Genomic DNA, 13,305 nt, shown 5'->3' with positions numbered 1-13,305 from the left:
CCACCTCACATTTCTCATCTAGGCAGTGAATGGTTCGGAAGTGATTTGTCATTTCCATTCCAGTTCAGAAATATTACAATTTCAATAGCTCATCATTTCCATTGTAAGGATTCCAGAAATGCTATTTTACTGCTCTGTGAGAAATGATTTTCCATAAAATGTTCTCATTTAAGGCATCCTGGGTATGTTTTTTACCAGTTACCATATGTACTGATATTCCCTTATTTCTTGAAATTCCTTTTCAAAGTTGAAATTTTTTTTTGAATTGCCAAGGAAAGTTTTATTTATTTTGTCCTTGTGATAATTTGAGTTTTTCCCAAGAATTTGTAGCTTTTTCTTTTTTAAGAATTTTACCTTTGAGACTTTTATTTTTATTTTTTAAACTTTTTTTATTGATTTATAATCATTTTACAATGTTGTGTCAAATTCCAATGTAGAGCACAATTTTTCAGTTATACATGAAAATATATATATTCATTGTCACATTTTTTTCTCTGTGAGCCACCATAAGATCTTTTATATATTTCCCTGTGCTATACAGTATAATCTTGTTTATCTATTCTACATTTTGAAAGCAAGAATAAACAAATGGGACCTAATTAAACTTACAAGCTTCTGCATAGCAAAGGAAACCATAAGTAAAACAAAAAGACAACCTACAGAATGGGAGAAAATTTTTGCAAATGAAACTGACAAAGGCTTGATCTCCAGAATATATAAGCAGCTCATACGACTTAATAAGAAAAACAAACAACCCAATCCAAAAATGGGCAGAAGACTTAAATAAGCAATTCTCCAAGGAAGACATACAAATGATCAATAGGCACATGAAAAACTGCTCAATATCACTAATTATCAGAGAAATGCAAATCCTTTTCAAAAATTGAAATTTATTGTAATTTATTTCTGTGCATAATTTTATTCTATTTTAAAATCTGGATTTCTTTTCCTATAGAATAATAGCATGTATTAGCTTATTGTAAATCTGGAATCTCACTGGTTTTCTCCAAAACCTTAGACTGTTCAGAATTTAGAGCTTGAGAAATAAAGAGTTAAGAAATAAGTATGTGTCTGTGAAGAGTAGAATTCATATTTTACAGCTATCTAGAGGTATCCTAACTTGCCAGTAACATGGCCTTAGAATTTTGCAGAACTTGAAAATCTGAATATTAAAGAAAATGAATTACATAGTAAACATAGTAAAGTTTCAAAGATGAGCAAATTTAACTTTTCAGCAGAAGCTTTCCGTGAATATATCTTAGCTTTCTTTTTGACAGTTTTGGCCTTAATATTATAGTAATGTTTCTTTTTCTGGGAACCAGATAATCTTTATTTTGAAAATACTTTGTTGAATGTATTATTTTTAATGGCAGCTTGTATTTTGTGATATTCAAGTGATCAAGCAATTTATAAGAAATAACCAACATCACACATATAAGATTATACAGAAATGAAAGAATTTTGGCTGACTTATTGTACACAATTGTTCAGCCAAAGTAGACGGCAGACTCTACCACTTATACTAATTTATGGGTTTGAAGCAATATTTAAAAAATATAATGTCAAATTTGGTGATATATAAAATAAAATACTTAGTATGCTGAATAAAATAGATTTGTCATCTTTCCTCTGGTACTTGCCCCAGGACCTGGTCACCCACCAGTTGGTGGGCAACAACCCTGGGGCCACCTGGACCCTGACTCTGCTCATCAGTGAGCTGTTATTAGCCCCAGCATTCCCCCAGCTTCTGCAGTCAGCTCTCTTGTGACCCAGTTCTGCCAACCAGTGGCCAGCAGCCTGTGTACAAGGCAGAACCTGGCATCTAAGTGGACCAGGAATCAATGAAACCTACCCACATAGCCAGCCCACCACAGTAGAATGATCCATCCCTCATAGAGGGAACATACAGCATAGAGCTTGGATGATGAGAGGGGAGTGTGCTGCTGGAACAGGATGTCTCCTGCAGAGGGACACCTCTGCAAGGTCCTGAAATGCAGCTACTGTACCAGACACATAAAAATAAAAACAGAAAGTTAGGCAAAATGAGGCAGCAAGGAACATGTTCCAGACAAAGTAACAAGATAAAACCCCAGAAGAAGAGCTAAGTGAAGTGGAGATAGAGAGTTTACCTGAGGAAGAGTTCAGAGTGATGATGGTAGAGATGATCAGAAACTCAGGAGGAGAATGGATTCACAGAACAAGAAAGGAGTTTTTACAAAGAGTTAGAAAATATGAAGAATAACCAAACAGAGATGAAGAATATGATAACTGAAGTGAAAAATACACTAGAAGGAATCAACAGTAGACTAAATGATACAGAGGAAGGAATCAGTGAGCTAGAAGACAGAGGAAATCACTGATGCTTAACTGAAAAGAGAATAAGAATGAAGAGAAATGATGATAGTTTAAGAGACCTCTAGAGCAGCATCAAGCACACTAACAGTTACATTATAAGGGTACCAGAAGGAGAAGGGAGAGAGAAAGGGACTGACAACATATTTGAAGACATACTAGCTGAAAACTTCCCTAACTGGGAAAGGAAACAGTCACCCAAGTCCAGGAAGCACAAGAGTCCCAAAGAGGAGCACACCAAGACATACTGTAATTAAATTAATGACAAAAATTAAAGATAAATGGATCATATTAAAAGCAGCAAGGAAAAATCAACAAATAACAAACAACAGAACTCCCATAAGGCTATCAGCTGACTTTTCAGCACAAACTCTGCAGGCCAGAAGGGAGTTACACAACATTTAAATTGATGAAAGGGAAAAACCTACAACTAAGGATACACTGCCCACAAAGTGAGCATCTCATCAGTAAAGGCAAACATACAGTAAAGGTAGGAAATCACCCACACATGTAGGAATGTTAAAAGAGAAAAGTAGTAAAGTCACCTGTATCCACAATAAGCAATTAAGGGATACAAACAGTAATTAGATGTAACATATATCAGAAACAATAATCATGAGGGGAGGAGAGTACAACTGCAGGATTTTTAAAATGCATTTGAAATTAAGAGGTCAACAAACTTATAACAATCACATGTATATATTGCATGCTAAATAAAAACCTCATGGATGCTCACTTCGGCAGCATGTAGATACTGAAATTGGAATGATATTGAGAAGATTAGCATGGCTACTGCACAAGGATGACATGCAAATTTGTGAAGCATTCCATATTTTTTGGAGTTTGAGATTTGTGAATTTTAACCACTATATATAAAAATAGATTTAAAAAGCCAAACTTATTCTGTATAGCACAGGGAATATCAATATTCAATATCTTGTAATAACATTTAATGAAAAAGAATATAAAAATGAATATATGTATATATATGCATGACTGGGACATTAGGCTGTACACCAGAAGTTGACATATTGTAACTGACTATACTTCAATTAAAAAAAAAACAAACAACCTCATGGTAATCACAATCTAAAAATATATAATAGGTACATTAAAAAAAAAGGAATCCAAACATAATATTGGAGGATAGTCATCAAATCACAAGAGAAGCAAACAAAAGAAGGAAAAAGGAACAAAAAAAGACCCACAAAAACAACCCTAAAACAGTTAACAAAATGACATTAAGGACATACATATCAATAATTAGTTTAAATGTAAATGGGCTGCATGCTCCAATCAAAACACATAGAGTGGCTGAATGGATACAAAAATGACCCATATATATGCTGCCTACAAGAGACTCACTTCAGATCTAAAGACACACAGACTGAAAGGGAGGGGGATGGAAAAGAGTGTTTTCATCCAAAAGCAGCATAATACATTCTGTTCAAGTGCACGTGGAACATTTTCCAGGATAGATCACATGATAGGCCACAAGTCTGGGTAAATTTAAGAAAAATGAAATATCAAGTATCTTTTCTGACCACAATGCTACAAGACTAGAAATCAAGTACAAGAAAAAACTACCAAAACAAAAACAAAAAACCCAAACCCACAAATATGTGGAGGCTAAACAATATGCTGCTAAACAACCAATATAACTATGAAGAACTCTAAGAGGAATTTAAAAAAATACCTGGAAACAAATGAAAAGGAAAATATAATGATCCAAAACCTTTGGAATACAGCAAAAGCAGTTCTAAGAGAGAAGTTTATAGTGATACAAACTTGCCTCAGGAAACAAGAAAAATCTCAGTAAACAACCTAACCTTACACCTAGAGGATTACAAAAAGAAGAACAAACAAAACCCAAAGTTAGTACAAGGAAAGAAATCATAAAGATGAGAGCAGAAAGAGATGAAATATAGAGTTAAAAAATAATAGAAAAGAGCAATGAAACTAAGAGCTGGTTTTTGAAAAGATGAACAAAATTGATAAAGCCATAGCCATATTCATCAAGGAAAAGAGAAGGGCCCAAATCAATAAAATTAGAGATGAGAAAGGAGAAGTTACAACTGACACACAGAAATACAAAGGATCATAAGAGATTACTACAAATACATGCCAATGGAATGAACAACCTAGAGGAAATAAACAAATTCCTAGAAATGTACCATCTTTTAAGACAGAACCAGGAAGAAATAGAAAATATGAACAGAACCAGTTACCAGCAATGAAACTGAGTCAGTAATAAAGGAAAAAAAAAAAAAAAACCCTACATACAAAAGTCCGGGACTAAATGGCTTCAAAAGTGGATTCTACCAAACATTCAGAGAAGAGTTAACCTATTCTTCTCAAACCATTTTGAAAAATTGCAGAGGAAGGAACACTCCTGACCTTGTTCCATGAGGCCAGCATCACCGCGAAACCACAACCAAAGATATCACACAAAAAGTAAAATTATAAGCCAATATCACTAATGAATATTGATGTAAAAATCCTCGACAAGATAGTAGTAGAGTGAAACCAACAATACATTTAAAGGATCATGAACCATGATCAAGTAGGATTTATCCTAGGGATGCAAGGATGGTTCAATAACTTCAAATCAATGTGTAATACACATTAACAAACTGAAAAATAAAAACCATATGATCTTTTTAATAAATGCAGAAAAAGCTTTTGACTGAATTCAGCATCCATATATGATATACACTGACACACACACACAATGGACTATTACTCAACTATAAAAAAGAATGAAATTCTGCCATTTGCAACAATATGGAAGGACCTGGAATTTATTATGCTTATTCAAATAAGTCAGAGAAAGACAAATACTGTATGAAACCACTTATACTTGAAATCTAAAAAATAAATCAAACTTATGCATATAATAAAAAGAAGCAGAAGCACAGATATAGAGAACAAACTAGTGGTTATCAATGGGAAGAGGGAGGTAGAGAGGGGCAAAATAGTTTTAGGGGATTAAGAGATACAAACCACTATGTATAAAACAAATATGCTACAAGGATATATAGTACAACACAGGGAATATAGCTAATATCTTACAATAGCTGTAAGTGGAACATAACCTTTAAAAATTGTGAATCACTGTTGTACACCTGAAACTTATATAATCTATTTTTATTATACCTCAATAAAAATATTTTTTTAAATTGAGTTTTGGAAAACTTTACTAGAATTTACAGAATGTGTTTCCTCAAGTAATTTTTTATATGTTCCCATAAAAGGGAAAATGAGAGCATTATTTACATTCTAGGATAACTCAAAAAATACTTATTAATTCTTAATGGTCACTTTTAAGGCTATTCTGGAAAAATGCAAATACTCTATATATTTTACTAATGCAGGTTCAGGAAGAAATTTTGAATATTTGTACTTTCTGGATGAATTTGGGAGCTAGATTTTTGGCTTGTGATTTCCTGTAGCATTGTAATTGGAGAGTGGAATTAACTCTCAGGATATTAGTGATTGTTTATTAAAGTTATTCCTTTTACTATGGACTATTTAGAGAATATATGGCCTAATTTCCCAAACTATGCGTTGTAATACTGTAGTCTTGTGTGTAGACATTGGTGAGAAATAGTGACTTAGATTTTCTTTAAATATATGTATGAATACCTACATTTACATATAAATGATAAGAGCCTCACAATTTTGCCTGTGTAAGGTGTGTTATATTCCTTAATTAGTTGAACAGTAAATGAGTTTCCCTTGCAGCTTCCTTGTACAGTAAGAGCTACCTGCTGTTCTTTGATTACAGGGCAGTAAGGGCCTCCTGGCAGGGCCGTGTCTCTGAAGGTGCAGCTTCTCTTTAGCTCTCAGTGAGCAGCATAAATGACCTTCAGCAGGTGAAATGTTGTAGTAAATACAGCGTTTTTAGGGAAGAGGTAATGGGTTAGGTTTAAGACTGTTAAGCTTATACCTTTCCTATTCCCATTAAAAAAAAAAAAAACTACTTCTGAAGATTTTGAACAAATATACCCATAGCACCAAAATACTTCATTTATAGTAAATATATGCATTTCTGTCTTGTCTGCCTGTAGCTTTTCCACTGCAAATGGGTTAAGTACTTGTTTTGGATTTATAAATAGTAAAGAAAAAGATTTGATAAGGTTTTTTTGTTTGTTTTTTGTTTTTGATTTAGTTTTTGACAAGCAAGATACAAGTTTAGTTTTACACTTCATATCATCTTTATATTACCTATTAATTATTCTTCCTCAGTAAATAAAGAGCAGGTCTGCAGGGTCAGCTTCAGGCTCCCACGTGGGGAAGATAGTAATGTCTGTGTCTGTGGGCTGTGGCTCTTTACGGCGGCCTCTATTGGGATCATCTTTGAAAAGCCCTGGGAAGCTCTGGAGAAACAGTTTGCAGCACGAGAACTCGCTCCCTCTCATCCTTTCAGTCCAGCCCCCACTGAGCAGTTAGTTCCCAGCCTGTGTGAGCAGCTGCCTGACACTGCAGCTTCACAGCTGGAGTCTGTGCTGCCTTCTCTGGTACCTTCTCTTGTTCCTGTTCTCCTCCTTTTTCTCTACCCATTCCTCTTTCTTCTCTTTTATTTTTACTCATCTATTATTCCTATTTAATTTACCCATAGGGCTTTTCCCTTTGATTTGGGTAGCAAAGCATTCTTTCCCTTAAACTGTTCCTGGTCGACTGCATGCCTTGGGAGGGCTGGGCACCATTTGGATGTGAGGGTGATTCATACGTTGGCACAGTTGTTCTCAGCTATCTTGACAAATTGTGAAGAGTCCAGGGTACCACTTTCTGAAATGCCTCGGGTCAAAATTTGAATCACAGTGAACATAATATAAGCTGTATTCATGCACATAAGACATACGCCCATGGCCATATAAATCACAAGTATCTCGCATGATCTTACTGAAGACCTTTTTAGAGATTACCTCTTAAAGGAAGTGATTAACTTTAGAACTTAGAATTTAAAATGTCTTAAGGGAACATTCTACTACCAGGTGTTACCGGGCAGGGAAGCGAGTAGCGTATTTTGGAAGTAAGTTGGTTCATCACTCAGAATTGTCTCCCCTCTGCTCAGGGGTCTACTTGTCTTCCATGCTTTCATTCAAGGATTAGACAAGGACCTTAGGACTTTATGGTAATGTGTGTCCCCACTCTGAAATCCGAGGGTGGAGAAGAGGCGACACATAGAAATGCTGATAGTATCTTCCCACGGAGGGATCTTTTCAAAGTATTATAACCAAACAGATATATTTTGCTTAATTTTATCTTTTTTTCCCCTTTTTTTTTCTTTTTTGGTATTTTGAGTATTCCTTACTTTATGTTTATCTCTAATGTCTTTGTTGCCCCTCAGGAAGTTTCTGGCAGAAGTCTGAGGGTCAGGCCACTGTCATTCAGCAGCTGGAACAGACCATTGAGGATCTGAGGACCAAAATAGCTGAACTAGAGAAGCAGTACCCTGCTGTGGACATGGAGGTGGCAGCTGGCCCTCACAGGGTTCAGAATGGAGTGGCACCTTCAGAAGACGTCTGTCTGGAAGCTCTCAGGTTAGGAGAAAAGGGTTTGACAGGCAAAGTCAATCCAGACGTCCCTGACAGAAGAGGGCAGGACACTGACGCTGCCTTCTGTTAGTGCCCCACCTGAGTGTCCCCCAGGCCCACCTCGGGCTGAAAGTGGAGACTCAGCGGTGCCGTCCTCACCTTCTGGACCTCAGACAAAATTCTGTTCAGAGATATCTGTGGTTGTGTCTCCAAGGCGAATATCAGTACAGCTCGACGCACATCAGTCCAGCCAGACTCCACCACTCCCACACTTCCCTGGTCTGATGGTCAAGGACAGGCCGGACCTCAGCCTTCCCATCCTTCTCTTCATACTGAGTCTGAAGCCAGCCGTGAGCACTCTGTTTGCTCCTCCTTTGAAAACAGCCATGACATCCCACCCCCACCACCTCTGCCTTGTACAGAGTCCTCCAGCTCCATGCCTGGCCTGGCCCCAGTGGCCCCCACTCCCCCCTCTCCCATGACATGGGATATGCTCTGGCATGACAGGGCTTGCTCTGCCCAGTACAGCAGGCCCCTCAACTCCTCCTCTGCCTGGCACAGATATGCTGCCATGCCCTCCCCCCCAACTTTCTGGTGAGGGAATCCCTCCCCCCCACTTCCTGGAGTGGGGATCCCCCCTCCCCCTCCTCTTCCTGAAGTTGGGAATCCCCCACCTCCTCCTTTGCCAGGTATGGGGGTTCCACCTCCTCCAGCCCCTCCCCCACCCCCATCCTGGAACAGGCATCCCCCTTCCCCCACCAGCCCCTCTGCTTCCTGGACCAGGCCTCCCTCTCCCACCACAAGCTGGGAGCAGCACTTTACCAGCACCACGAGTGTGTGGATTCCTTCGTCCTCCATTGCCAACTGGCTTGTTTGGATTAGGGATGAACCAGGACAAAGGGAGTAGGAAACAGCCAATAGAACCCTGTCGGCCAATGAAGCCTCTCTGTTGGACCAGAATTCAGCTACACAGTAAAAGGTAACACAAATGGGAGTCTGTCTTTGCACAATTTGTCAATATGAAGGAAGCATTTTCCTTTCAAACTTTTGGGAAAGTGGCAATTTAATGTGTTTCTAAGTACCACTCTAAAGCTTGTCTGTGGATTTTTACATCAATATTCCATGAAGCAATCTGCTATTTAAAATTTTCGACTTTTTCCCAGAAGTATCCAAAGGATAAAACAAATGACATATATCAATGTACAGATTTCTGTCTAGTTTTTGATTGACTTTTTAAAGATAGAGGGATATATTTTTCTTAGCACACATGCTCTGTTGCCTAGTTGCAGAACCTCACTGACAAATAGCTTATAAAAGTGAATCAAATCCTTAGACAAACTGAGTCTTGAGGATGCTTTCTGCATCCCTTTTAAGGCACATTACTACTCTTCCATTTTGTTTGCAGTAGTCTTTTCGGAAACATGCTAAACAAAAATACACACACCCACACTCCATGAGTGAAATGATCTAGTTCTGAGCACTTCGTGGCACTTCTACCGAAGATCAGCAACACTGTGAGGTCATAAAATTATACATTTATATGATTTTTATAAAAGTTACATTTTGCTTCCCACCAGGTATGCCGCTGGCGTATGGCTTATCAATGCACAGACCATAGCCTGTGTTCTTGATCTCTGGGACAGTGCTGTGACGTGGGTGTGGAATGTGCTGGTGGCAGACAAAACATGCACTTTAAATTTTACTGGACGTCTTTGTCCTAAGTTCTCAGGATTCTTTGAAATTTGTCTGGTGTGGCACAGATTTAGAAATAGGGTATTTACCAGGCTCATTCTCATTTCTCATATTTATTTTCACTGAATCATTCTGAGGGGAAGAATCTATATATTTTGAATACTTCATGCTTTGCAGCTCATTCTCTGAATAATTTGCCACGTCAATTATATATGCTGATACATCATTTCAAACTGTGACCCAAACTCACTTCATCCATATGCGTTATATGAAGTTGTTTCGTTTAGTTGTTCTTTTGCTTTTAAAAAAATGGATCTACCCTTTTTAGGTGGTACCACGTGAGTCGGCAGTCATTGAAAGGTCAGGTCACGTGGAATGATGGGCAGTGGTAGAAAGAGGGAGGGGACCACTGTGGGTCATAAAATGATTGCTTTTTAGCCCATGAGTAATCCACAAAGCTGATGAGTCAAGTTGAGATTGTGAGATAGCAAACATTTCCAGCCTTGATAGCCATCCTGAGAGGGGTTTTTCATTTATGTTTTTACATAATGACTTGATAACTGAGAATTCCTGGAAATTATTCTTTCCAAAATTACTATTGTTTTCTCTTCCACCCTCTCCTCCTTGTCCTTTCTGTTCATGCTCCCCGTGATGTCTTGGGGTTTGGCTTGATGGCTCTCTCACTGGTTTTTTGCTTAACTTTAGAGACTCCAGTGTTTCACTTATTTGGGAAAAAATTGAAGAGCCATACATAGATTGTCATGGATTTGAGGAATTATTTTCCAAAACTACTATAAAAGAGAGGAAGAAATTATTTTTGATACCATCACAAAGACCAAGGCTAAACAAGTGAGTACCCATGTGTTTTCTGAAGTTGGACAGTATTTGGGGCATAAGTGTGAACTTTCCTTACAGAAAATCTTTGAAATCATTTTCTGGGCTCTGTAACCTGCACAGTCCTGTAAGCACTGTGCAGAGGATAGAATTTTACAGCATGTGGTTAAGTAAGAGCTTCCCAAATAAAACAACAAATAATCATCTCCACCAAGTGTCAATATTCTGACTATTTTATTCTTAGTCTCACAAAGCTTATTTTCAAAGTTCCAGAAGTTGCTTATTTCTAGAATACCTTGTCTAGAAATAAATTGTCACTTGAATGAAATCCACCTGAGTGCTAGTATGGATGGAAAGAAAGGTAACAGTGAGCAAAAACAAACAAACAAAACCAAGCAAGGAACCCAGTCCTTAGTAAACCATCAGGAAAATGTAGTAAAATCCCAGAATAATGAGCCCAGATGGAAGGTGTTGCTACTGGCAGCCCTCCTTCACCTTGAAATGGGGAGTAGCTGCCTTTCTCACCTTTGCAGGGGAGGAGGAAGTGCACAGAGGAAGGAGTGGCAAGCAGTTCAGATTTTTCAGGTCAGGGAAAGGGAGAGAAGTGAGGCCTGAAGTCCCCAGTGTTCTCCTGGTGCAGTCTCCCCAGATGAGCCACAACTAATGGGGTGATGTGATTCCTTGAGTTTCTGCCTCTAACCTGGAATCTGTAGCTAGACGTGTGACCCACAGTTGTTCCTCTCAATATTTTATTTCAGAGCAGACAACCCCTACCAGACAGATGCTCCAAAATCCAGCCAGGAAGGGATGGATTCGAATGGAACCTCTATCTGAGTAGGTGGGCAGGTTCACCCCAGGCATTTCTGTTAATCTGAGAATGATGCAAATCCAAATATTATGCAGTTCAGTTTTTCAGAACCATTTACTGTGGTACAGCTGGTTGCTGGTGAATTTAGATCAGAAACTATGGTAAACCTGGCATATTGTAGGCACTGAATAAATACTGTTGAACAAATAAGCCAGCTGACTGCAGGAGGAGGACTTTATAAATATCAGTGACTATGCCCAATAATGATTAAAAGATAAAAAAAAAAACATTCATCTCATAATAATCAATATGGCCAAGGTGAGTTTGTTGGTGGAATAAAGGTAAATGGAAAACCACATTTTTCTGCCGGAGGGAAACATTTAAAAAATCTTTTCTACGGTGTATTGCAGATAGCACGCTTAGGCTGAGTCTTCATGTCTCTTCTCTTGGGCTGTATCAGAGATGGAAAATCTGTCTGGGCAAGGAATACAGGCGGGGAGCACAGGCATCATGAAGAGGGAAGCAGCCGGGTTGTCACCTGACGAGCTGGCAGATATGATAGGAAATGTCTCTTGTTTAGAGATGAAATTCTCAAAAAGGCAAGCCATGCCCTTCCCGCCTCCCATCACACTTTTCCTGTTAAGTGAACAGAAATAAGGTGGATGCCTCATATGTTGTCCATGAGAATAGGATTTCATGATTTCTTTGACATTCCATTTCTAAGCTTACTGAAATAAGATTCATGTCCAAATCATTAAGACTTCAAACTCAACTAGTTGGCATGAGATGGCCTCTTAGCATACGAACAGTGCGTCTGTGTTGAACATCATCTCAGCACAGTCGCCTAACCCTGTCACTAGGACATTTCATAAAGTGGGGGTAAGACTTTGCCAGTCCTGTAATGTACACCTGTTGATGGTGACACTGCTGTTGACCTTCTGTCTCAGAGAGGGTTTGTGGAACAGTCTCCAGTCATGACTCGTGATGAGCTTGCTCGGCGTCTCTTTGGCCTGGGTCTTGTACTCAGCTCTGTCAGGTCTGTTTTTGGAGAGATAAGGAATTTTTTTTTCCATATGTTGGCGAGAGAAAAACCTGCTGCAAAGTGTTATATTGCTGAAGAAAGCTAGTTTTATTTACCTGTGTTGTATTTGGAATAAAAATCTATCCATTATATCTACTTGAGATTTTAAAGGATGCATGCAAATACATTTGACCCTTGAGCAACACGAGGTTAGAGGCACCAACCAGCCTTCTGTGTAGTCAAAAAGTTCTGTGTAAATTATAGTCAGCCCTTCATGTACGGAGTCCCTCCACATCCTCATTTCCACGTCCACAGATTCAACCAACCTCAGATCGTGTGGTACTGCAGAATTTACTACTGGAAAACATCTGTGTGTAAGTGGACCTGCACAGTTCAAATTGTGTGACCTGTAATTCCTCTTTTCATGTGCAAACATTTTAGTACCTCATGACCCATTTCCAGGGAAATGAATAGCCTTAATGCCTTGGAATGTGTTTATAGAAGTATTTCAAGCTATTATTCTTATATACAATGAAAGCTATGAATTCTGGTTTTCTTTAGATATTTCAGAATAGCCAAATAATTTTCTGTGATCTGTCCTCTTCTTGAAAGTAAGACTGTGGCTGAATGCACTGCTATTTAAGGAGGTGGCTGTGCTGTTTTTACTTTCAGAAAAGATGTTTTCAGTGCGATAACAGAAGATTGCTTAGCTGGACACACTGCTGTTCGGCAGGAGGAAGAGGTTGTTCTCTGGATGCCTAGAGTAGCAACGATGATGGATCTCTTGTATTTCTAAACCCTTTCTCCTCCAAGGAACCAAAGACAGAGGATTTCATACTTTTCATAGAATCTATATTTGAGTTCTGTGATGACTTCTTAGCTTACCCTTCTGCATTTTGAGGTATATGAAGCATAATGAGATTAGCTGGGAAGGCATATGGGAGTTTATCAGACTGTGATTTGACACAGTTCTCCTTTAGCAAACGAGCATGACTCAGATCAGAATTAAACACCAACCTGCTAACTTGGCACAACAGTAACCCTGTCTCTTAAGGAAT

The 13,305-nt window shown here is 38.4% G+C and overlaps 1 protein-coding gene, 1 long non-coding RNA gene and 1 other non-coding gene across 3 annotated transcripts in view; all 3 read left to right on the top strand.

The window, feature by feature from the left end:
• The window catches only part of LOC102510861, a 125,565-nt gene that overhangs the window by 68,635 nt on the left and 43,625 nt on the right, over window positions 1–13,305 (top strand). The gene's annotated exons all lie outside the window — the stretch shown is intronic.
• Window positions 3,081–3,189, top strand: LOC116667411. Its single transcript, XR_004324293.1, has one exon. It is a non-coding gene; the product is annotated as a U6 spliceosomal RNA (small nuclear RNA).
• Window positions 8,743–11,843, top strand: LOC116667334. The gene is made up of 3 exons (XR_004324234.1): window positions 8,743–8,871; window positions 10,290–10,433; window positions 11,637–11,843. It is a non-coding gene; the product is annotated as an uncharacterized LOC116667334 (long non-coding RNA).

This window comes from Camelus ferus, chromosome 11 (assembly GCF_009834535.1).
Source record: "Camelus ferus isolate YT-003-E chromosome 11, BCGSAC_Cfer_1.0, whole genome shotgun sequence".
Lineage (NCBI taxonomy): Eukaryota > Metazoa > Chordata > Mammalia > Artiodactyla > Camelidae > Camelus > Camelus ferus.
The sequence above is the reverse complement of the archived record's forward strand: the minus strand, read 5'-3'. Positions and strand labels throughout refer to the sequence as shown.